General features: G+C 37.1%; 1 protein-coding gene across 2 annotated transcripts in view; it reads right to left on the bottom strand.

The window, feature by feature from the left end:
- The window catches only part of TBL1X (transducin beta like 1 X-linked), a 196804-nt gene that overhangs the window by 95947 nt on the left and 75891 nt on the right, over positions 1-24966 (bottom strand). The window contains exon 1 of one of the 2 annotated variants that reach the window (XM_033051952.1): positions 17847-17904. The exons of the other annotated variant lie outside the window; for it this stretch is intronic. The gene's annotated coding sequence lies outside the window, so the exon portion shown is untranslated. Of the gene's footprint in view, positions 1-17846; positions 17905-24966 lie in introns of those variants that run through there. 2 annotated transcript variants of the gene reach the window in all.

The following is a 24966-nucleotide window of genomic DNA, read 5'->3' as shown; positions in this document are numbered from 1 at the left end:
CAGTAGGATAAGGTCTACACAATTTACAAAGAAATTGAAAAATAATCTATCATCAGAGATCACAGAATACAACTGCAAAAGTGACTAAAACAGTGTAGAAAGTTCTTTGATATGAAATAGCTGGAGAGTTCCACTGGTGCAGTTTATTATGAAGGAAAAGGGAAAGGGAAAGGAAAACAGATGATCTAATTAGAGCACTAAGTATTTTCATTGGGAGAATATATTAAGTACCAACTGGTTTGTTAATCTGGCAAAGGGTTTGCATAAAACAAATCAGCATCTGGAAGCTGACAAAAAATTAAAATGGGAAATAAAGCACATGCTTTCCATCACCTGTGACTAACCATTACTGCAACTATCCAAAGGAGAATGCATAGATTCTCCATTTGTTGATGCCAAGCTTTAGTGGAACTTTCCCAGAAGATGAATTTTTGTGAAAACACAAGATATCCTGCAGTCATACAAAAGTTACTCTGTTTCATACAGATAGACTGAGTCTGCAATAGGAGAAAGGGAGATTACGTGCTGCTCATAAATTAAATACATTATGGTCAAAACCAATTGTCTGTTTTTGTACCTAAAGCATTGGGTGGTGATGAGCACTGTGCATGCTGAGCTGCTGGTGTCAGCAAACACTGAGTGACATACATGTGCATACATACACACATACAGTGAGGGTAGGGCTGTGTGTTCAGGCCATGTGGAGGCACACAACTACTGCCATCCTTCCAGAGACAGGATGTCTCTGCTGTCTCTAAACTCTGCTACAATAATACTCTGACTTCTAATTTAGGAAGTTTACTCTGTCCTCCGTGAGCTGAAAGGACTCAGTCACAGGAGAGTGGTAGCAGGAGCTCTTTTCGCAAGGGTCACTTGGGGCATCAATCAGATACTGACGGCAGGCAATACAAATGATGCTCTCTGAATCTGGGCATGGAGCAATAAATACAGTGCTTCACGTTATTAACTACTTGCCAGTCCTGTCCCTGTGGACAGAAAGCTTTCTGGAAAGAAAAACCTTCTTACTGGGGTATTTCAGTGGGTTAGCCAAGCAGCTAAAATCCAGTAGTTTGCTTAGAGCTCTCTCCCTGCAGCAGCAGCCTCATTCTGGGCACACAAGTAACATGGACTTCTTGTAAAGGAACAATGGAAGAAGAAAAGAAATAAAAACAAGTTATGGCCTAAAGGTTACACTGATGTCACAGTGAGTAAGCTTTAAAATTTCACCCCTTTAGCCAAGGATAGGAAAGTTATTGGACATGCTAATTTAGCTAACATTAGTGCTGCTGCTAATCTATGCCTTGGGCTGGTAAGTGTCAAGAAATGTAACTACGTTTAAATATCAACCAAAAGGAAAAGTTAAAAAAACTCTTTCCTTTTTACTAATTGTAAATCTGGTTTACACAAGGTTTGACTTTGGATTTGCACAATGTTTGAAAAGTCAACCTATGCAAACACGTTCATTGATCTCCTTATCTCTCTGCTCCTCCATTGGACCAATCTCAGTGAAGCAAAACCATGGAAAACCCTGGCACCACCTCCCACGTGGGCAGCTGATGAATGAAATAATTCACCAACCCCCCTGTGCCTGTCCCCAGTGCCAGCTTAACTCAAGAAAAGCAGTGAGGCCTTTCCTGGCCAGGGCAGGGCAGAGGACAAGCCCTGTGTTAGGGACAAACTGCACAGCACCATCTGCACTGAGAAGTGAAGGAAGGGATGTTCCTCAAAGGAGGACTCAATTTGGTGCTGCCCTTAGTGGACCACAGACCAAACAGTGCATTTATCTTCAGCTTCATAAGTAGATTTCCTTCTGCAGGCACCTGAGTGACTTTAGGAAACTGAAACTGGGGGGCAGATTTATAGGAGGAACGTGAAATCACCGGCTGGGCAGGTGGCTGGGGTAAGGGCACCTAAATAGTACAGCAGTTTTACTCTTGATTTAAACTTGGAATAATCAGTCACATAATTTTGGACACTGTTTTAGTGAATTCTATTCAATTCCTCTAAATACATGTAGCTGCTTAAATATTTTTCCAATCTGATTTCAGTTTAAGTACTATTTCTGCACCGTTTCAGATAAATAATTTTATTTCTTTTTTCTAAACTATACAGATGAGGAGAAACCAAACCAGTGCCATTACTATCCTGTTTCAGCATATTTCTATTAATTCCTTCATAATGAAAAAACATTAATTGGGTAACTAATTTATTATCTCACTCGCTTCCGGCTTTTAAAGGCACAGGAAAGTTTAAATGCTAAACAGGCCATCTTCAAAAGACACTGAATTACAAAAGCAGAGATTGCATTATATCTCTGGGAAAGAAACACAGGATACCTAGTGCACAATATTTTTCTTTTCTTTCAAATTGATAAACAGCTTAAATAGTTTCAAACTACCCCTGGCGGACCATGCCATGCCATGCCATGACTACACAGAAGATTCTAACAGGACATAAATAATTCTGCCACCCTTCTGCAAAAAAATAACCTAAAATGCTTTTTCTAAAGTGTACAAGTCAATGAGGAGAACATTCAACACACTAGCAAATCTCCTGGTGATGAGCTGGGATTTTAGTTTCTTTATGAATTAACACAATGTATAAATATAATCACAGCAGAATAACCACAGCTGTAGCTCCCCTGGGGCATGACCAGCAATTAGTGTGTACAAGGATCATGGATAACACTGCAGACACATGGAACAGAAACCAGGACCATGCTTTTCTGCACAACACAACACAACAACACAATGTGCTGGGTTTGTCTATCATGTTTCCTATGAGTACCTATGCACTGGAACTGCAACCTCTGTTCAGAAAAACCCACACAATCTCTGAATATTAATGTATTTGCCCTAAGGTCTTACAGAGTAAATAAACACCAATTAATGTCTTGCTATGATAAAGAATTCCTGCTGTAGACACTTATGTATCTATTATTGCCCCACAGCTGCTTCCTCTAAAGGAAACTATGCAAGATTTTTTATTTTAAATATACCATAGATGAATGCCCAGATTTGATGGAGTAAAAAAATCACAAGTCAGTTAAAAATCTGAAAATCAATGCTGAAATAAATTTTCATCATAGTACTAGTGCAAAAGGCTTTCCCATGGTAATATCTAAGCCAAAGCAACAAGAATACCCTCAGAAATTACCTACATCTTCCCACAAAAACTTAAAAATACTTAAGCCTTGAAAGCCTGTCCTCAGGTGCAACTCACAGAGCCTGGGCTGCCCCTTTGAAGCAAGTCTCTCAAGGGAAAATAAAACTGCAGGTGGAAACTTCTCATGTTTCATCTTAACTAACTCTGTCAAAGCTAGTGGACATCACGAAATTAAGAATTTCAGAAGCGCTGTCTCAGATAACTTGGCTGTATTATGCTACCCCTTTTACACAGGGGTTTAAATTTCTCCCAAGATAAATTAACTCTTAGCAGCCCAAGCGACTCAATCCAGCCATTTTTAGAGACAGACTGGAACTGACAGCATCAATTCTTAAAATCTTTACCACAGTCAGCACTTTGCCTGCACAGACACTTTGACAGCTGTAGCTCTTTTCTGCTTCAACCATGTATTGGAGCGTAGAAGGTATTTCTCTACCATGTGCAATAGTTGCACAGGAGATACATGACTTATCTACCATTATTTAATAGGCCAGAACTTTCAGTGATAATCAAGGTTTTATGAAAAGCCTAGGTGTCAGCACCCAAATCTGGTACCAAGACTGGAAATGCTTACTACTGTAAGAGGACTTTTTGCAAGATGTGGATGGATTCATGGGTCCTGTGGCCTACAACACAGCAATTCTGATACTTCTTTTATCAGAAAGATATACGAGTATCAAATAGCACAACGTTTATTTTACCAACCCTCAGGTAAACCAAATGTCATTTTTCTAATTAACAAGTCCAGATTTCAAAAAAACAAAACCCCCAAAGTTCCCTCTTGACAGTAACTCATCAGATTTCTGCTGAACTTTTTAAACATGAAACAAAATCCACAGCATGTCTAGGACTGTTGTGATGAAACATAAAGGAGTTTAATTATTAATTTTGTGATAGTGCAGGTAGTTGTGAAAGAATTATCCCTTTCACAAGCATTGAACAGTAATACTCTCATTTGCCTAGTTAGCTCTACCTCAGGCAAAAGCACAGAGGAAGAAACAGGAAAGACGAAATGCAGCCTCCTCTGCACTGCCCTAGGAGTCACCATTACTGGATTTAAACATGAATGCAAGTTCAAAAAGAAAACCACACAATTTTGAATAATTCATGTAACTTTTGCCGAGTACATCTGTAAGTCTAACCTAAGAAATTAACTTTCAAGTCTTTGGCCCCGAGTTATACAAATACTGCATTGCTTTCAGCACGCACACCTTGGTGGTGCCCAACTGCAGAGCACAACAGTGAAAGCATTTGCTGTTTCCCACATCTGAATGACCCAGAGTCCGCAGAGTTTTCTCAAGGTGCATCAGTAATGTGAATTGCAGCCCACGGCAAAGACAGAGCCAGCACAATTCTCCTAAACAAGGTTAATATGTGTAGCCAATATCATCAGTTTCATTTTGGATTAGCTGTAGTTTCCAAGAGATTTTGAAGGTAGGATACCATGGGCACTGTGGTAATACGATTGTGATGTTGCAGAGGCATCAATAAACACTGCAAGGTCAGGCTTTAGGAGAAATAACTACAATCAACTTTGGAGGAGCCGAGGTGGCAGGTGCTTTGGACTGTAGCATGGCATTAGAGGAGCAGCTTGTCCCAAAAAGATCTCTTGAAACTTCATCTTGGGTGGAACCTCAGCTACACATCACTGTAACAAGATGTATATATGTATGTGATAATTAATATATTTAAGTCACATTTTTCCCCTTACATTATAGCAATTGTACGAAATGCTCTAGGCTAGAAGCTGCTGAATCAGGAAATGGATCAGAAGTGAACTGAAATGCCTTTCTAGTTATTGATTCCTGCTCTCTGTTTCATGTCAGTTTCCTAGAATCCATCCAACACAAGCACGAAAGGGTAATGAGTTTCTGAACCCACACTCTAATAGCGCACACTGCATCAAAGCTTTCAGTAATTGCCTGGATGCTGCTTCCCAGCAGTACCAAACAACTTAAATATAATTAGCTGGAAGCCCTATGGGCTTCATTTCCCCACTGGAACACCTCTTACACTAATCCATTTATCAGGCTGACAGATGACTGAATCACTGGCACTATGGACCCATTCTACCAATAATATTTTTCAAGCCCACATTCTGGTTTGTGCTTTATTGGGTACATTTTTGCAAAGGAAAAACCAGTGCTAAGAGTGGGGAGGGAGCCAGATATATATGTTCATCTCTTCCCAGTACTGACCAAAGTTATTTGTTTGATTAGCCCACTAAGTATAAAATGCTGGAGCTACCAGGCAGAAAATTAAATTTAAATGTATGCACTACGGAACTATACGATGCCAAAAATAATAGGGAAACACAAAAACATTGAAAAGACTTTTGGAAGTTTCCCAGCCATCCTGAAGTTTCAAGAGAAGTTTGCATAAGAGGACAATTTTCAGCATATCCTCCTGAGGACGGCCCAACTACAGCTGTCAAGCTAAAATTTCTTCATACTACTTACTTCTTGTACCTCTTTCTGAACAACAGGTTACAAAATTAATTTTAAAGCTGTCTGAGTTATATTGAATAGACTTGAATTGAACATCATGCTGCCAACAAATCTATGCACTTTGCAAGCTGCTGGAGAATTCCCATAAAAGTAAAAAACCAATTATTTAATTTCTTGGGCAGAATTTTCTAATGTTGTAATGAAATCCATTTTATCCCCATGACTTTTATCTCCAGACAAGTTTCAATAAGTGGACCTCTGCAGAGGTTGACATTATGGGGACTGCTGAAATTACAGGGAGCCAAGGTCTTCCAAAATGTACCACACCGTGGGAATGAAATAATGGAAAAAATGCTAAAATTCTCATCAATTTCTTTTAAATTATGAAAAAAAACACTCTAGGATGTTATTTGCTTATGCTTCCTTTCTAAGAAGTTGTGGTACAGGAAACAAAAAGCAACAAAGCTGATAATGATCAGTAAAAAAGAGGGTTTTAAATGGTGCCCTTATTCTGGAGCCATTCTATTGTGGTCAATAATCCACATTCTGGGTTGGAATCAGAGGATCCAGCTAGAGTAGTGGCATTGTTTCATCTGTTTATTTCCTCTGGATGTTCTCATCATGGACACAGAAAATACTGATGTTGAAAAACAATAAAACAAGAAACTTGTACTTCTTGTACTCTACATGCTTGTAGTAAAGCCAACAGCCGACATTCAGAAATTCTCCTAAAAGCAGTACCACAAGTTAAAATTAACTTGTGGACATCAGTATGAATTCAAAGAGTGAACAGAAAAGCTACACTTGAACTTTTACCAATGAAATAGATAAGTAAAGTATATTCAGTGATGTAAACTGACTTAGCTGGTGAATCAAGCAGCAGCAGCAGCAGGATGAGGTACAGCCGGCAGTTCTTGGGAGCAGCACCAACCACCTCAGAACAAGGCCAGAAAGAACAGCAGCTACTTGGACATTACTTGATTTTCAAAAACGCAATCACAGGTTTTATACCACCCGGTAAAGTACTGAGCAGGTTATTAAATACTTATTAAATGAGTTGTTTGAGATTTCTTCATGTGAACCCCAGAGCAGAAATCTCAGTTTCACATGCACTCTCCACCCACTCCTTCCCTCCGGCCTGAAACTGGAAAACTCATCCCAGAGACACTGACACTTGCACATCAGCCAGTCAAGTTGCCTTTTGCTCAAAGACAGCCTCTTCCTTCCCAGCCTCATCTTCTCTGTTTAGTGTATTTTCTACTCCCACACAGGGCAGACAGTATCCTGAGCAAGGGTTGCCCCAAACCATCCAAAGCTCAACACTTGTCAGTCACTTTCACATGAAATGCAGAATTTCACACTCCTGTTAACACACACTCCTTTGAAATGCAGTGGTACTGAGTAGAGTAAACATCAGATCTAATCAAAAGAACATTCTGCAGTAAAAAATGTCAAAAAATCTTCTCCTGTTTTTAGTCATCTTTAATAAAACAGATCACGGTCCTGAATTTCCTAACTCAGAAACAGTCTTTGCCAGGCAAAGAACAAAACATTGCCTTCATTTGTGTGCTTTATGAAAAAACTTGCTACATTGTCAGTGAAGCTGAATTTCCTGGGTACTAACTCTTGAGACAATTTTTAAATTCTTGAAGTAAATAGTATCTCTTTAAAGTACTGTCCAAATTATTGTACATACAGATTTTCCCTGTAAAACAGGGGCAAATGTACAGCAGCTTTATATTTAAATAGCTGCACTGAATTCTCAAGATCTTTTAACAGAAGCAGCAAAAGAGGAAAAGAGAGGAATCACCTAAGAATGAAACAGCTGGAGCCAGAATCCACTAACATTCACACTTTGTAAGATAGGAAGTGTACACTTGGAAGGACATGGCATGTTAAGCAGTCAAAAATGCAGTGTTTTAGGAGTGAAAATAAATGCCTGTTCTAAAAAGCATGGCAGCAGTGACCTAACACATTGATCCACAAAAAGTGCACCCTCTGTAATATGGATTTGAAAAGTGATTTTTATATTCAGTAATTATTGTCTTCAGCATTAGAAAGATAATGAATTTTATTGCACAATAACTTCTGTGCAGTCTCCATTTCTGGACTCTTGGCTAGATCAAACCTTGAATAGCCAGAACTAATCCCAAACTAACCCATAACTGGCCCTGCTTTGACCTGGGTGTTGGACCTTCTGTAGTCCTGAATTATCACAGGATGCTACAGTAAGAATCACTCCACCCAAGAATTACATATGCTTGTTGTGCCATTTACATATAAAAAAGGGAGTTTAATAAAAAACACCAAAAATTTGCATATTGAATCCAGATGGATCCAAGGTCTTGAAGATACCAAAGAGGCATTCCTTCTGATCAAATAAAGCTTATGCTGGTTAAGCAACTATAACAAAGCTAAGACTGATAATTAAAGATACAGAATGCTTTGGTTACACTGCAAGATTCTCTTTCAACAGTACCTTTTCCTTTTACCTAAATCACTGTAGAGATGTAGGAGTAAAAACTATTTATATTAAATTAAATTACAGTTTTGCGGTATGTATGTGAATTTTGATCTATCCCCAATTAAAATGCAGGACAGATTAATAGGTTACACTGTCTGGATATGAAAAATGCAGCTGAGAATACTAGCTAGAGAAATACACTAAAAGAAAAAAAAGAGCAGGAACATGAAATCATCTGTGGTAAACAGGGCTGTGAAAAACCTGAGCATTTCAAAAGACATGGATGAAATAACCTGTCAATGAATATCACACAGACTTGGTGGTAAAGAGCACTGGTCTGAGGAGCCCAGTCCTTGGACTTGGTCAGTAAAACAGGTAATTTCAACACATTAGAATATTTTAAGAGTCAGTAGCAGAAGTGAAATTTCAGGGGGAAAACCCTACAAATTTACCATCTGCATGTTATAGGAAATAACTTTGATAAATTTTGGTCCTATTGGTTTGTTACTCTGATTAATCTGATGGTTGATAGTAGCTGTCTCATCATTACATGCCATATAGGAGTAAACAGATACCCACACCTCTACACTGAGACAGAATTCACCTCTTCTGACAGCATATATGACAATTTGGACCAGTATATATGTTAGAAAAGTTTGTTTATATAAAAAAATTAGGATAAATTCTTTTAATGAAGTCATTAAAGGATTATCTCTCCATATACCTATGTTCTGTGCATTAATGCAATTCTGACACCATAAATGGCAGGATCTATCCATCTTTGGCTTCTTTCATTCAAATTTTCTATCTACTTCAAAAGGTATTTAGTTAATGAAGCTCACAGATTTATAGTGATTCTTTAGACTACTTCATTGAAGTGACACACAGAAAGCATACTCAATATTTTAGCATTAGCAAATTGTTATCCAAGCCATTCAGTCAATACATCGTTCTACTTCATGGTATGTTCACACATAGTAAAGTTCCTATTTTCCAAAGCCATGATAGAAAAAAATCTACATCAAGTTTCAAAACTCTAAGAAAATCAAATCACACAACAAAACAAAACAAATGCAAAACACCATCAAATTCTGAAAAGTCAACTAATTAGTTAAACTTGTTGAGGAGGGGAAAGGACTTTTGAAATGCAGAAAACTGCAAAGTTAAGCTGCTTTCCTTCTCCCTGAAGCTTCCTCAGCCTTGCTACTCCAGCATTAGGGTCCAAAGGCACTGATCCTGATGCTGCAAATGTAATTTCTTGAAAACTTGCAACAACCTGACAAGGAGCTTAAAAGTGAAAAATGGAAAAAGCTTTTATTACTTCCATCAATGTGAAGTATCCCACAGTGTTTAATGCTTACCTGTGCATAAATTTTATTAAATAAATACATGTCGGTATTTTCAATGAAAAGTAGGTGTGTTCTTTGAAATGCTAACTAATAAATTAAAAACACCTGAAAGTCATACAGATCAGGACAATAATTCAAATTGCAATGCAGACTATTCATATTTGTACATATATGTGCATGCCCTAATACAGCACTACACCTTTTATGTACATTTTATATCACTGCATTTTATGCAGACAGTATGTGATGTTACTTTTAGTCAGAATTAAAAGGTGATTTTTCCCAGAGTCTCAGAAGTACAATTGCCATTGACTTCAAAACAAAAGGGAAATGTCCTGCAGTTCTGGAAACCCATCAATCTTTTCATCTTGCAAGCTAAACTATCCTTCTGCAAATTGAGAAAACTATGAAAAATGAGAACAAGCATTTGCACAGGAAGATAGCTAGTTTTATTTGCTGTATTAAATGAAAAAGATCTTTTTTATATCGTGACAGAACATGTCAGGGATATTCATGCCACTTAACTTTGATTCCAATTTATGTATATGGATGCTGATGCCTAAAGCTGAGTATGAATATTCAGTCTTCCTTATAATAAGTGATTTTCTTGTATCATATTAGCAGGAAAAGAAGAACCTAATAGTAAAGGACTCATTGAGGTAAAAAAATAATTATAGCAATGACAGAAGCAACAAAAAAATATCATTAAGAGGTCTTTTGCATATCAGTTTACAGATTTTGTTTACATTAAAGTGTTTTAGTCAGTTGCAAAGGTGTTAAGTAATTTTTTGCCCCAGCCTTTGGAATTATTCAGGAAAATTCTGCAGCACAAGCTTAGAGGCTTGGCTTAGAAATTTTGGGGGACAGGTTAATTTTCACCAGGGTAAGTCTAGCTATATTCTCCATCCTATCCACTGCAGTGTGCAATTTCAGTCTGTCATTATGCCTCTTGCTCTGAGTGAAGCTCCACTAGTGTAGCATTATTCCCTTGCTCCTCATAATCACTCTTCCCTTACATTCCTGCTGAACATGGTTGCCCCTCAGTGCTTGTGGAATACCTGCTCATGTCCAAATGATTCTTATTAAAGAGTTCAGAGAGTTACTGTTAAAAAGTGTTAAAACTAAGCTAGATTATAGTGAACGAATCAGGTTAGAGAGTGACTACATGATCAACCAAATCTCGTGGGAGCAACACTGAACAGTTTTGAACAGTGGGAGCCTATTCAGCCCATTCAGCTGCTGCCAGAATACAATGTGGGAGACAGAGAAATGCTTTCCTTCTTAGCTTTTCTTCTTTTTCTTTGCTTTCCCCAATATCTGGGATCCTGGAATTTTTACTCCTGATTCAGGCTACCAACTTTCCTCAGAACAATTCTTCTCCAGCAGAACCTACGTTCAGACTTGTAAGGCACACATCCACAGGGTAGCTAAAAAAACCCACCCAAACAAAATGTGCCCTTCCCCCCAACACCACCTCAGTCCTCAGTAAAGCAGCAGTGAGTTTAAACACAGCCATCCTGGCGTCCTCAGTTCACCTTGTTATTGCACCTCCAGTTGCTGCAGCACAGATGGGATGCAACATCTCCCACTGTTTGGGGACTGCCCCTAAAGGTGAGCCATATGTTTTGCAATACCTAGAAACAGCAGGATAAGATAAGGAAATCTCTGCAGCCTTAAGGCAGAGTTGCTTTGATTTCACTGCTTTGTGCCCTGCCACCTCCCCACCCCCTCCTTTCTTTTTTTCTTCCTTTTTTTTTTTTTGAGAGCTTTTGTAATTTGATTTATCTGGGTTAAGCCTACAGAAAAAAAAATAATCCAAACAAATACTGTGTGTGCATGTGTGTTCGTATGTGTGTAATGCCTCGGAAATCTCCTATGTTATCTGTCTGTGTAACATTTTACCTTCCACTAGACAAATATATTTTTAAACAGTCTGGAATCAAAACAACATTCTCAGCATTCAAGACATTCTGTCATCACTGCCCATTTGTTGCCCTCTAGGTTTCTCTCAGCTGGCAAATCTCCCATTTAAGGAATTATCAGATTCATCTGCTTAGACAAGGCTGCAAAACAGAATGAAAGGCTGGATAATTCTAGAGAACTCATATTTTTCTTTCAGGCAGAAAACTCAGTGCATAAGAGCTGAACATTAACAGCAAATGGAACCCATCTCTCAAACTTGACAGTTCTACCCCCTATACTCTATGAAATCTAATTTTGATTAAGATGCTACAATATTTATTTTACTTTTATCATTTATTTCTTTACATATGTTTAGTGCCACTTATTATGTTAACCTGTTTTGAAGCCTCAAATATTATGCTCATATATGATGTTTATTTTTAAACTGTAGTTCTGGTAAGCATCTAGTGCATCCTGCTGTTTCTATGCAATGTGTCATAAAGAATTACCAATTGCTTTGCTACCATTTTCCCTACAGCATATTTTTTGCAGGGTGAAAGTGTAAAAAGAAAGAGAGAAACAGAAAAATCAATAAATTGACAGTTTTTCTCCGCAAGATGGATCAGGATTTACTTGAGTGATGGAGTAGCTTTCATGACAGAAGCTGTGCTGCAAAACCATGCTTGTGTTTCTGGACCTTCTGGCTGCAGCGCCAGGATTTCTGGAGGATATGCCATGGTTCTCAGTGCTGAACACTAAAACTCCACACAACCCTTTTGTACCAACATGTGCAATACTACTCTTTGCCATAGGTAGAAAGAAAATTGTGGAACAATCTGGAGGAATGTCTCAACACCAAGCTTGCTTACGGAGCTGGTTGGTTTTGTTTTCTTAACACAGATGAGTGAACTAACAAAAACTCCATCAAATTCAGGGAAGGGTTTCATATGCTGAGTGAGTGCACAGGTGTAGGTGCACCAAGTTAAGCAGAAGATGAACATTAGAGAAATCCTAAGTGATTCTAAAGTAATTAACATACCTGCAAACTCATTACTGAGCCAGAACTGCTTCATGGAGACTACTGCCATCCCGTATTAACACTAAGCCACTATCTTATGATGTTCACCCAAGTAAAAGTCTATTTCGAGGTGTTATATTATTTTAGTATAGTGATTAATCAATTTCTTTTTAGAGCATCCTCTGAGAGCTTAAAAATTCATGATTCACATTATTAGTATTCTGTACAGCTTTCTGTATTCTTTGAGTGCTATGATTAAATTTATCTGTGGTTGCTAATGGTCACAATATGAAAGTCACCATTCCACACACACGCAATGGGTGTCCTTAAAACAGGCTTTGTGAATCCCAAACAAAGACAACTACAAGTGACAAATCCTTTCTCTTTATTCTCACAGGCTATACACTGTTTGTGCAAAAGGCAGACAGGATGGACTTGTGATGTAATACTGCAAATGGAACAAATAAAATGGTCCATTTTATTTGTCACATTTTAAGGCTGGAAATTAGTCCGTAAACTCAGCTGGGTTCAGATCCTACTGACTCACATTTTACAAGATAAAAACTCATCCAAGCTTTGATGCTATGATATAAAGAATACCCAAAAGCATTATGAACTTGGAAAAATGTTCCAGGTCATTACTAAATTGAAAATATTTCATACTAGCTTGAAGAATCTCGATACTGCCTCATTTATTTAGACTGCATGTTCTAGTAGTCCAGGCTTGGCCATCAAAAAATAGTGAGAACTACACTTTGCCATTCTGGGCATAAAGTATCAAAAATTTATCAAAGAAATCAAAGTGACTGTCTAATAAGATTGAATCCATCATCCATAAAAATTGCCAGACACACAGACCTACAAATACATTTTGAGTTAATTGAATGTAGCAAGATACAATAGCACATGGTCTGATTAAAGCCAATAGATAAATACCGAGCCATCCAAAATAACAATTCTTTCCAATACCTGACATCATGCAATAAATAATTATGAGATACACTGTGACATAACAAAAACTGATACAAGCAGAGCAACATATCCAGGTATCTATCATTAAATAATACTATTATGAGGTTCTACCAATGGACACCATGGTAGGTATCTGAGTAATTTTCTGTTGTGTGCATAGCAATGTGTACTCTGCATTGCAATAAATACTCTGGAAGAACAAACGTCTTTATTACCCAGAAGTTAAAATGATCTGTTGTTTGTCCTTTATTATTTCTGTGAGCTGCTGAGCTATTCAGAACTATGTATATTTAACTCTATATTCCAAAGGAGGCACTGGTGTGACTTTTCAGAAACACCACATCAAAAATAAACCATTATAAAAATAGCACTGTATTGACTCCATGACCCCAAAAATCTCTAGACTGTTGCTACCATTAAAGGCAATGAATCTGCTCTAATTAATGGGTGATCATTTTTTTGGGTAGAGGAATTCCTCCATCAATGCATTTTCCTGCCTTCCTGTGAAAAGGGTGCTTAAATATTACCACCAGATGACAATGCAGACCCAGCATAGGGCTAGTGAAAGGGCACTTTATTAGGAGTCTGCTGACAGATGCAAACATTCTGACAAATCCTGTAAAGCAAAAGCATGCCATTAATTTCAATATTTATTACTTTCCATGAAAGATAAGTGACTCAATATTAGGAAGGGCTTTACAAGGCCTGTATTTTCTGTCTCTCCCATGCTTTTTTGCTTTGTGATGTGTCTGCCTATTATGAGACTTATTCCAAAGAACAAATTAAGCAGCAAGACATGACAAGCAGTGCATTTGTATGCAATTTGCTTACCACCTGAGGCATGCCAACGGCTCAAGGCCAAAGGCTGAGCAACCCCAGCCATTCAATAAATGCAATAATAATCAAACTGAATGCACAGCACCGGGGGACTTATTTCTAGTACAATATGGAATTTATACATAGGACCAAGTGCATCTGTGCACTTAGGGACTGTTATTAAAGAAATGATACCATTGAGAAACTTTTTGTAACTGTTGTTCTGAAAATACTATCCAATACAAATGAAATATAGAGGTTTATATACCTTGTTCTAAAACCAGACAATGCTTGTGTAATGACAAAATTATACCCTGGATGTGGGTCCAGTATCAGTAAAAAAATATCTATGCAGACCGTATATATCCGTTTATCCATGTATAAATATTAAAGGACTCAACAGCACAGGGCAGGGCAGAAAATCAGCCGTTCTAGAGGTTTAGCACTCTGTGCTATCCTAATCATGTACCAATTAATTAAGGTCTAGCTGTGGAAGCAACAAAGAATTCATTTAAAATAATTTATTTTTTCTAACAGCACTATCTCATCACATTCTGAAGAGATCGTGCACAGACATGGGCTGTGCTAGTTTATTTCACTGCTCCAGCTTTAATGAGTAAAATAATGACATTATTTAGGTTCCTGATCCATTTGCCAGTCACAGTAAAGTTCATCTCTTAAATAAACAGTGAGGCAAGCTGGCTTTAATTTGCACTTGCATACCAACAATTGATTTTTCTCATAAACTCACTCTCTTTTCATTCTGCCTTGTGACTACACAGTCTGATCCGATTTAACCCTGGTGCAGAGAGCTGCACCATCTACATTCCTAAAACCGCTGAAGAATTAACACAACTGAGAATAAAAGAGGTGAAGATCTACTAATGAGGTGGAAAGCCTGGGCAATAAACTGTTTTACAAGAAAGCACAGCACTTGTTTCCTTCTGACATCTTTATTCTGCTCCAACGAATCTTAATCTGTAAGGAGGAACCATTTTTAAAGATGAAGATGATGATAATAATAATAATAATAATAATAATAATAATAATAATAATAATAATTTCAAAGCATGAGAACAAGCTACTGGATCTCTTTTCCTTCTTTTCTACCCTACTTCCCCCCCAAAAAGGAAAAAAAAATCTATCCATAATTGAAGACTGAATATCAACATAAATTAACCCAAAACCCTTTAAACATCAGCACACTGGTGTTTTTGTGTTCTTTAGCAATGAATAATATCACATCCAAGCTCTTTTGTCTTCTTCAAGACAGAATCATACTGCTCTGGCACAGGCTGCCATTGCTCCCAATGCTGAACTACAAAATGTTATTAAAAAACCAAACAAGGTTATTTTTACTATGTGATTTAAGAAATCACACTCTATTAAGATGCTTCTTACAGTTCAGTCCAGACAAAATGCAACTCCCAATTTCATATTTGAAGATATGTTATGTTCTAATTTACATGTCTTATGAAGCATGTTAAAGATTATGTATTTCTCACAAAACACAATTCTGCATAATATACACAATATTTGGAATAATTTTAAATGTAAATTTAAAATTAAACAGACTTACTACAGGAAGTCAAACATCCACTTCGGCCAGTATCTCTTTTTTAACCATGACAAAAGCAGCTATCTAATGAAGAATGTAGGAATGAAGCACAGACACAGTGGTAGTGTCCAAGCCCTGAGAGCCTACAGCTCTGGGACCTCCTCATGGTTCCAGTACTGGGATACACCAACACACCTTTTAGAGGAAAACTAATGCAGAATAATGCTGCAAATTTGTGGCAGGCTTCATTGGCACATTATAGCACAGAATACCTGTGGTTTTAGGGATCTTAGCTCTACTTGTTCAGTACAACAATGTCCTTAATTTTTCTGTCTTATTCTAAGCTTGAAAAAGATTCCATCAAATCCAGCCCAAATCCAAAACCATACAAACATGTTTCCACAAAATATTGTGGAATATAAAACCATACAAAGTTATTTCCACAGTAAGTTTGCACACTGAACCTATTCAAGAGAACTGAGGATTTTCACAAGTGTGAAATATTCATGTACATGTAAAGATGATAGACCAGACAACCCGAAAAATGCTCTTGCACACCTTCCTTTTTGAAAATCTGACTTTAGAAATACTGTGCCTCTGGTGAAATGGTGCTCTTTTCAAGTGAGTACAATCACTTGGCATTGTGCCTAAGAACATACCCAAAGGAGTTATCTTGAGGACAAGACCATCACTCAAACATTCTCCAAATATTCACTCTAGATTTCTATTAACTTCCTTCAAGCCAGAAGGAGAGAATTGCTGTGTTATTACTGAACAATTCTTATATTTTGGAGATGAAGTACCAATGACTTATGTTACAGCTGCTGCTGCTGCTGTGCTGTCTTCCACTTTACTGGAGCTGAATAATTAAATACCCTTTAGTCCTTGTGACAGTGCTAGAACTCAGCATGGCTGTTAATCAATATCACATAAAAGAGAATTAGGCTTAGGCAACTGTTGCACGAGGCAGGATGGATAAGATAAGATGGAGAGAGATCTCCTTTTTCACACACAAGACTAACTTTCTGTATTTTCAAGTCTTGAGAATAGACAATACATAAACAGATATAGGGGAATCCAAATTAGTATTGGAGATTTGTTACACCATAATGGCAACCAACAGTCACTTCCTTCCATTCTTTCCTAAATTCCCTTCTTCACATGTTTCTGGGATTGAAAAAAAACTCTCAGCAGCAGCGTATTTCAAATACTCAGTTTATAGGGAGAATTTGACTGAACGGAACCAGTTCTGAGAATTCTACCATATGACTGCAGACAGAAAAAATAAACAAAAGGCATTCAATAAACACTATCTCAATTCTGGTCAGTGCAAAATATTTAGGAAGACTTGTGTTTCCAACACTTTGAGGAATTTTTCTAGAATCTCTAAAAACTGTCCACAAGTCATGTATTTTTTCATTATGTTCTTGCTCGGCAATGAACCAACAGGTTATTAAGATCAACCTTAGGTTGAGAATAACCAAAAAAAGATTCACATGAAGAGGTGCAAATTTCCCCCATGATGCCCTTCTTGACGCTCTTGATTTCTCTTCCCAGAGAAAAGGTGGCACAGCCCCCAAGTCTCTTCAACAACTCTTCCTTTCTGATGAAACAGAATCAAATTTAGAAATACCTCAGACTGCCTATGAGGCCAGGAAATTTACTCAAAAGTCAAACAGGTCGATTTCAGGTGGTTAAATAAATTAATTAATGTGATGATGACACCATCAAGTCTTTGAGGTGGAAGTCTTCATGTACTCTCTACACTCCTCTGCTATGGGTGACCTCTAATACTTTGTGTTAAAAGATCTGGCATTTACAAAACACAGTAATTCAACTTTAACCCATGCACATTGTAAAAAAACTGAGTGGAAAATGGAAAAAGCTTACAAAGTATCTGATTATTCCTGATACTATACTTTCTGAAGTGTTTCACTGAAATTCAATTTTGCAAAAAGCAAGAACAATATTTTCCTTCCAATCCTATTGGTAACACAAAAAGAATAATTATTTCAATTTTTTTCTGTCTCACCAAGATGTACTTCAAGCTTTAGTAAGTGTGCTTCAGTTAGTACCTCCCTCAAAACGATCCAACATTTCACACAGTCCACATACATGAATCACGGAAAGAACAGTAAAACAGCTTCCAACCAACCTGGGCTTTTCCAGTTTCTCCAGTGCCTTCCCTGAAGTGCTTAGCCCTGAGGAAGGCTGGTCAGTTGTGGAAGGCAGCAGCAGGAGGGACAGGGCACCCTGGGCAGGAGGGATGGCCACAGCTTCAGCTCATTGCCCAGTGTCACCCACCCACCCCCTCTGAAGGGCTTGCTGCTCTTATCTTCCCCTCCCAGAGCTCGCCCACTTCGATTCAGCCAACACCCTACATGTTTTATGGATCTTAGCCAAAATACTCTGGAGCTGCACAGCCATTTACAACATTATTTGTTATTCTTTTCAGTGTTTCTTAGCACACACTAATTAACCTACAATGAAATATAATCTTTATGCCAGGTCAATACTGCAACTTGCTTACCATGAAGCTGTGTCACATACACACCTAAGGAAGAATGTGTGCTAACCTACATTTACTATTCTTACACACCATTTAGCAGGAAAATAATGAATGACCTCTTCTTACATATAGGGCCATATTTTTTAAAATGGAAATTAAACTTCAATTAAAATAGGAAAAAAAAGAGAAAAATCCATGCTTTAAACACAATAGGATCTTTTCAAACAGTGTTTTAGCAGTTAACAAAGGTTTATGTAAAACATGCATGACCCTGTAAACAGTTGAACATTTTGAATCAATTCAATACATACAAAAGAAATATCTGTAATTCGAGAAACTGAGTATTTCTGGTCCCTATGCCCTCCAAGATTTCAAAACCAACAGATCTCAGCCCTTCTTTTTTGGTTTTCTAGTGAAATTACTAATTGGGAAAAAGTAGGGGCTTTCCTGACTAGTAATCTCTCAAGCAGTTTCTCATCTTTAAGCTATTCCCTAAATTGATAAGCAGAAATGAAAAAAACCTGCTGGAAAGGTTACATTGGCCAGATGGGACTTTACTACCTTGGCTAGATCCAGGTACACAGTTAAGTTTTCTCACAAATGAGCTGATGACTTTCTCTAAACCCCTAGCAGCAAACACCTCTTTCACTAGATCAATGCAAATAATAATTCATTAATTAGTAGGTCCCAATTTATAGGTCACAATTTTGTATTTCACATTAAATTAAAAAAAAAAAAATTTGTTTGGTTTCTATTGAACATTCTAATATTTTGTTTTCAGGCTGTTCATACTGAGTTGTGATTCAGCAGAATCTTCTCCTGATCTAACAATAGCATGGAGTGCAAGCAGTACTGTCAGACTCCCAGAATGTTGATTAAAACACGTCTTAAAAAATGGAGTGGGATGCACAACTATAAAGAAAACATCCTGAGAAATCCAAGCAAAATACTAAAGACAAAGATACAGAAATAAATGTATAGCTCAGTTTCTGAAATAGTTTGCATTACCAAACTAATCTCTCCCTCTGTAGGGTCACAGCAAAGTATCCTTCTATTTGTAATTTAAACTGAAGCCAAAACCAAATATATTCTGAAGTAATACTTAAAGTGCACAAATGTGTATGTAATTGATTTTCTATGAAGACTTTACAAGACGTCTAAATCCAAGGTAATTTTTGGAAACTATGTTTAACAAAAATGCTTGCTTAAATACGTATCTCCCCTAAATGCCTTTATTTAACCGAACTGACCATAATGTCTAACAATTTAGTTGAGTGTACAAAGAAAGAGCTTCCATCAAAACAGACTGCCACAGAGACCAGTTTGCTGAAGAGAAATATTCATCACTCCAAACAAATTTTCCTCTGTCATCTTCCTCTTTTCTGTATCACAGAGGTTCTCTCTGGGATGCAAAACTGCATGAGATGAACCTTCCTTTTATTAGAGCAGATCACAAATACGTAACACCAGTGTGATCAAGTCTTTGCCTTGACAGTCTATTTGTTTGCCCCCAGATTCCACTAGAACTCAGATGCCTTAATCCCCCATATACTACTAACCCTCTCATTTCACTGTGTGCCAATTCTTCACACTAAAAGGCAGTCTGTATATGTATGGAAGTTTTTTGTAATTATGTCTCCAACTTACCAGCTGTCAAAATCTACTTGACATTTACAATAGTGTCTGCAGAGTAACCTGTCTTTTTTCCAGTATTTTCCATTAAAAACTGCCCTTGCTCTTAGTTTATAAATTCACTTTCCCTGTATACACATCATATAAAGGTTATCCTTTTTTGTTTGCAATTATACCATGGCTATGAATAGGAAATCATAAACAGAAAAACAGTACATTTTTTATTATGAGAATGAATTGCATAATATGTACTGAACATCTTCATTTTGATAGGCAGAAGGCATATTCTTCCCTTGTTGTTCAGGCATTCAAACACCACTTTGGACTTTAGGAACAAAAAGCTAAACTAAGCTTTTAGAGAAGATCTACTATACACCTCTGCTATAAAGTAAAAGCTGTATCAAGAAAACAACAGCCAGCTTAAATCCCAAAGGTTTTCATGTTTTGCATTTAAGCTTGGATGATAACTTTGCTCTTTTCCTTTACTGCAGCTCTCAACAATGAGGAGTCTCAAGAGATGAAAATCACTTCTTAATCTGAAAATCATATGGAAAAAATCAACTGCCCTTAAAAAAGTTATAAATGTCTGGACAAACTTTTCCCAGATTTTCCTTCTTCAGTTACTTAATGAACATATGGTTATTTATAATGTGAGTTACACTTGCAGTATTTCAAAAATTAGTTATACACATGCCTGGAGCTATTCAGCTCCTCCCTGCTGACCTCACTCAATACCCTTCGAGCATTGTTTGCTTTGGCATATCTTTAACAGTGAACCCATGTTCTTATTTATGTGTCTTCTCTCCGCTTAAAAAATTTTACCTTAGTTTTCTTCTCTTAGCAAGTATCTTATAGTAAGTTATTTTAATTTCAGAAAGATGATAACATCAGATATCAGTTATGACAAATAAAAACCTTGGCCAGAGGGCATAGCTGATTAAAAATACATACAAAATGAATGCAAGCTCAGCTATGCTTTAAACTAAGTATTTGGCTTCAACTGAAAAAGAAGTTGCTCATTTTTTACACCGCTTCTTACAGTATATGGAATTACTTTTTGTTTTGGATGTTTCTATTCACTGTTAACTGCATTTTACACCTCATTTGGGGAATCCACAGAGCTCTTGACTCTCTTATTCTCCATGCAAAAGAGAATCTCATTCAAAACTGATTTTAATTATCACTTATGAAAAGATACTCTGTACTCCAGACTTGCCTCTTCTATACTGAAGACCAGAATCCTTATCCATTTCTAACGTGATTATTCTCCAGAATTATTCTGAACACTCTTTCTCCCTTTGCTCTGCAGCCCTTCTTGCTACACTAGTTCTATTCTTAAGTACTATCAACCTCACAGTCATCTTGTTTTTCCCACAGACTTACAATCCTTGTTAACATTACCTTAACCTATACATGTGGAAAAAATCTCCAAATTTATGTAAGCACTTTAATTTTCTATAGAACCACAGAAGAGCTTGGGTTGGAGGCGACCTTCAAGACCATCTTGTTCCAGGGACAGGGACACTTCCCACTACACCAGGTTGCTCAAGGCCTTATTCAATCTGCTCTTCCACACTTTCAGGCATGGGGGAATCCACAGCTTCTCTGGACAACTCGTTCCAGTGTCTACTTTTTTGTTTTAATTATTTTAAAGTCCTTTTGAGTTCTTCTCAACCTTTATCTGATTTCCATCAGTTAGTGCCCTTGTTTACTTACTACATTTCCAAATGGTAATCTGCACATTCTTTTCATGCTTTCTCTTCTATTGGGAAAATGTTTCCTATAAACATCCATCAAGCTACTTCACATTCTTTAGAACTTTAGAAAACAGGAACATTTTCTATTAAAAGCATAGCTTTGGTAAGAAAACCAAAACATGATATTCTAATGAGAAAAAAAAATCACTTCTTAAATTCCAACTGAACTTAGAGATGTTTTATTCCTTCAGACACGCCTTCAAAATCGCATGGGAAGAATGGCTATAGTTAAGGGACTCCAGTCACTTGTCACTGAATCTGTTCAGCCTACCAGTGTTATTCCAGATTCACATCTTGCAAATTCATTCAGGATTTGAAAGTCAAACAGACTTACTCTGTTATGTCTAACTGAAGTAATCAAGATTTTCCACATAAAATTTTTTGTCACCACACCTGTTTTAATTCCATCAACATTACAGAAGCAGTCAGGATATGGCTTGGCTCTATACTTGGAATTTAATTAATGATCTAGTTGGTGTCTGATTCAGAAAACAATTTAATTTACAATTCCATAAACACTTCTACATGAATTAAAAAGCAGCAGACAGGAACTCTGCATTAAAATATAAAGGAACTGGGGATATGATCCACAAAATAAGATTTGAACAGATTAGAGTGTAGGCTTTCAGTTTCGTAAAATAAGATTTTCAGTCTTTAACTTTTTGTACTGCATGCTCACCTGAACACAATATGATTCCTTGCTTGTTCATGTTCTTACTGTGCCTGATTTTACTGTATGTTGTTAAAAAAGCAAAACCTGTAATTATATCACAGTTTTATGTTTTATGGCACCATCAATCTCTTTGAAAGCCTGGTCTCTCGAACACCTTCACAACCCCCTGAACAACTGAAATCAGATTACACTACTCTTGGTTATTTCACACTTACAGAAACTCACTACCACCAAGCAAGGAATTCCAAGGTGTGGTTCACAAAGCTCTCCAAACAAAAAGTTCTTCTGACAGATGTTTTATGTTTTTATGTGTTTTGTTAAGAAAAGCTACACAGTGTTGAAAGCTAATGAAGGTGGCTATGAGCCTTGGGTGGAATTTCTACAAACCCATGTGTGACTTTGTAAGAAACCTTTTGATCATGACCATTGGAAAAGACAATAGCCTGTCTTTTTGTCCTCTGCTGTTCCTCAAAATTAAGATCAGCTAATCAATCCTCCTCCAAAAAAACAAAATAAAAAAGACCGACCAACCAATCAAAAAAGGACAAGGAACCAGGTTCCTATCTGTTCCAGTTAGGTAAGCTTCTGCAATGTTTTTATTAGGTCACAAGGCAAACATCAAAGCGAGCTTTTAAATATGCTTCTATAAGCTCTTTTGCCTTACTCTCAACTTTACCGCTTATTTAAAAGAAACTTGAGAAAAAGCTAAGAGCAAGATTGGAATGACACCTCAGATAATACCCTTAAACATGAAATATTCCCAAAATCATAGTGGATTAAGCAGGCTTTCCTAATGAAGTTACTTAGTTTCCTCTTTCCTCACAGGAGTTAGGAGTTTTTTCCCCCCTATTTGTCCCCTCATCCAAATTCAGGCAGAAAGGATTTAACACTACAAAGGTGCATTGTTTTTTCTACTCTTTTCTTGTCATACATACTGGCTTAATTTCTAAGGTAAGTGTATAACTCAACTGGCTTTTGACTTCCTAAAATACAGTAGTCAAGATTGAGAAATAAATCCATTGAGAAGACTGACAATGAATTGAATAATTAATAAGTGTTCTGGACATTATTAAATAAAAAAGCATATGACAAGACCATCATATTGTCATAACTGTAACCCAGACAAGGCCTGTGCATGGGCAAGAGCTGTTGGACGGGGGGGATATTTTATTTTACTGGGGATCAGTTATGAAGATTACACATGAGGAGAAGCATTGGGACACATAGACACACAAGCTCCCTCTCCTCCTGGTATGCTTGTTCTGGGTTTTAAACTGATCACTCAGAACTTACACATATGGAGACACAATAATTTAATGTGGGAAATTCTGCTTTAATTGAAATTAGCCCCTTCTTAATTTAGAGATGATTTCCAACATGTGAGTTTAAACTTTTCTCTTAGAACCAGGCTGTTTCTTATTTTCAGTTAAAACAAATAATTTATTCTGTAACTTTACTTAAAAGAATTTTTCTTTCCTCTCCTAAGAAAGTGTGCACCATATTTTCAGTTCATGTATAAGACTTAATCACAACAGCTTCTAGCACATGAAAAATCAAAGCTTTTTATGCACTGCAGTGTATTTCATAATATGATATATGACAAACATTTACAAAATGTAAGAAAAATCACCAATTTATATCCTTTATGGCCAACCAGTGGCTTCTTAATGGTACTAAGAGAAAAAGATAATAAAAGTGTATCAAAACCACTGAACCACTGACCACAACAATTGCTGTGGCCATACTGAAACAGGGAGCATCCAGAGTTGATAAAATTCCATATTCTCCTGCTCTGTCTCCAGCCCCAGCAAAACCTGCACATACATCAGATTCCTTTATTCTGGAAGGATAAGAGTAAAAATTAAATGGTATCACTTATCAACATGTTGTGAATTCACTTTAAAAAAAAGCACAACGGGCTCCCTCAGAAAAACTGGGGCAAAAGTTCCAGAACCCAAACTTTTCTCAGGCTGAAATGGACTCGGTACTTTGTCCTGTTAATTCCTCATTGGTCACTAACACCAGCTTCAATGGAGAGATGAGCAACATATGAAATGGTGTCATTTAATCCTGGTACTAATAGACTACAACAGCACTGGTTAACACCTCACACCAGTTTGGGGCCATATTGTTTTGTTTATTTTGATGAAGACAAGAACATGGACAAAGAGCTTCCCCAGCCCAGTACCACGTCAAATCAACAAGGACAAAAAACCACAAGAACCGAAGACTATAAAAAGACAAACACTGTAACAAAGTACCAATCAGTCTTACCCTTCAACAAAGCAAAACCTTAATCAAATAATAAATAAGTAACCTAATATCTCCTTCTGCCTTAAATCCTTCCCCATTCCTTGCCAACCCCCACTTCCCTTGAAAACCAGATGGCCCCGGCAATATGCCCTGAAGGTCAACAGATGCACCATGTCTTTGGATGAAGAAAAGGTATATAATGTCTTTAATAATATTTCCAGATGATAAAACTAGAAAACACAAGATGAAAAAAAGCACCAAAAAATCCACAGCAAGGAAACAAAGCAAGCACAATTACTGTGTTAAAATATTCAAGACACCAATGAAAAGAAAAGGGAAGTAGTGAACTCTTATTAATGCTATGAATAATAAATACCAAGTGAAAAGAAGATTGATGTAAAAAAAGTGGTGTAAGAAATTACATAAAGAAAGGATACTAGATAACTCTGGG

This window comes from Catharus ustulatus, chromosome 2, assembly GCF_009819885.2.
Source record: "Catharus ustulatus isolate bCatUst1 chromosome 2, bCatUst1.pri.v2, whole genome shotgun sequence".
NCBI classification, from domain to species: Eukaryota; Metazoa; Chordata; class Aves; order Passeriformes; family Turdidae; genus Catharus; species Catharus ustulatus.
Note: the sequence above shows the minus strand (reverse complement) of the source record. Positions and strands in the feature narration are given on the sequence as shown.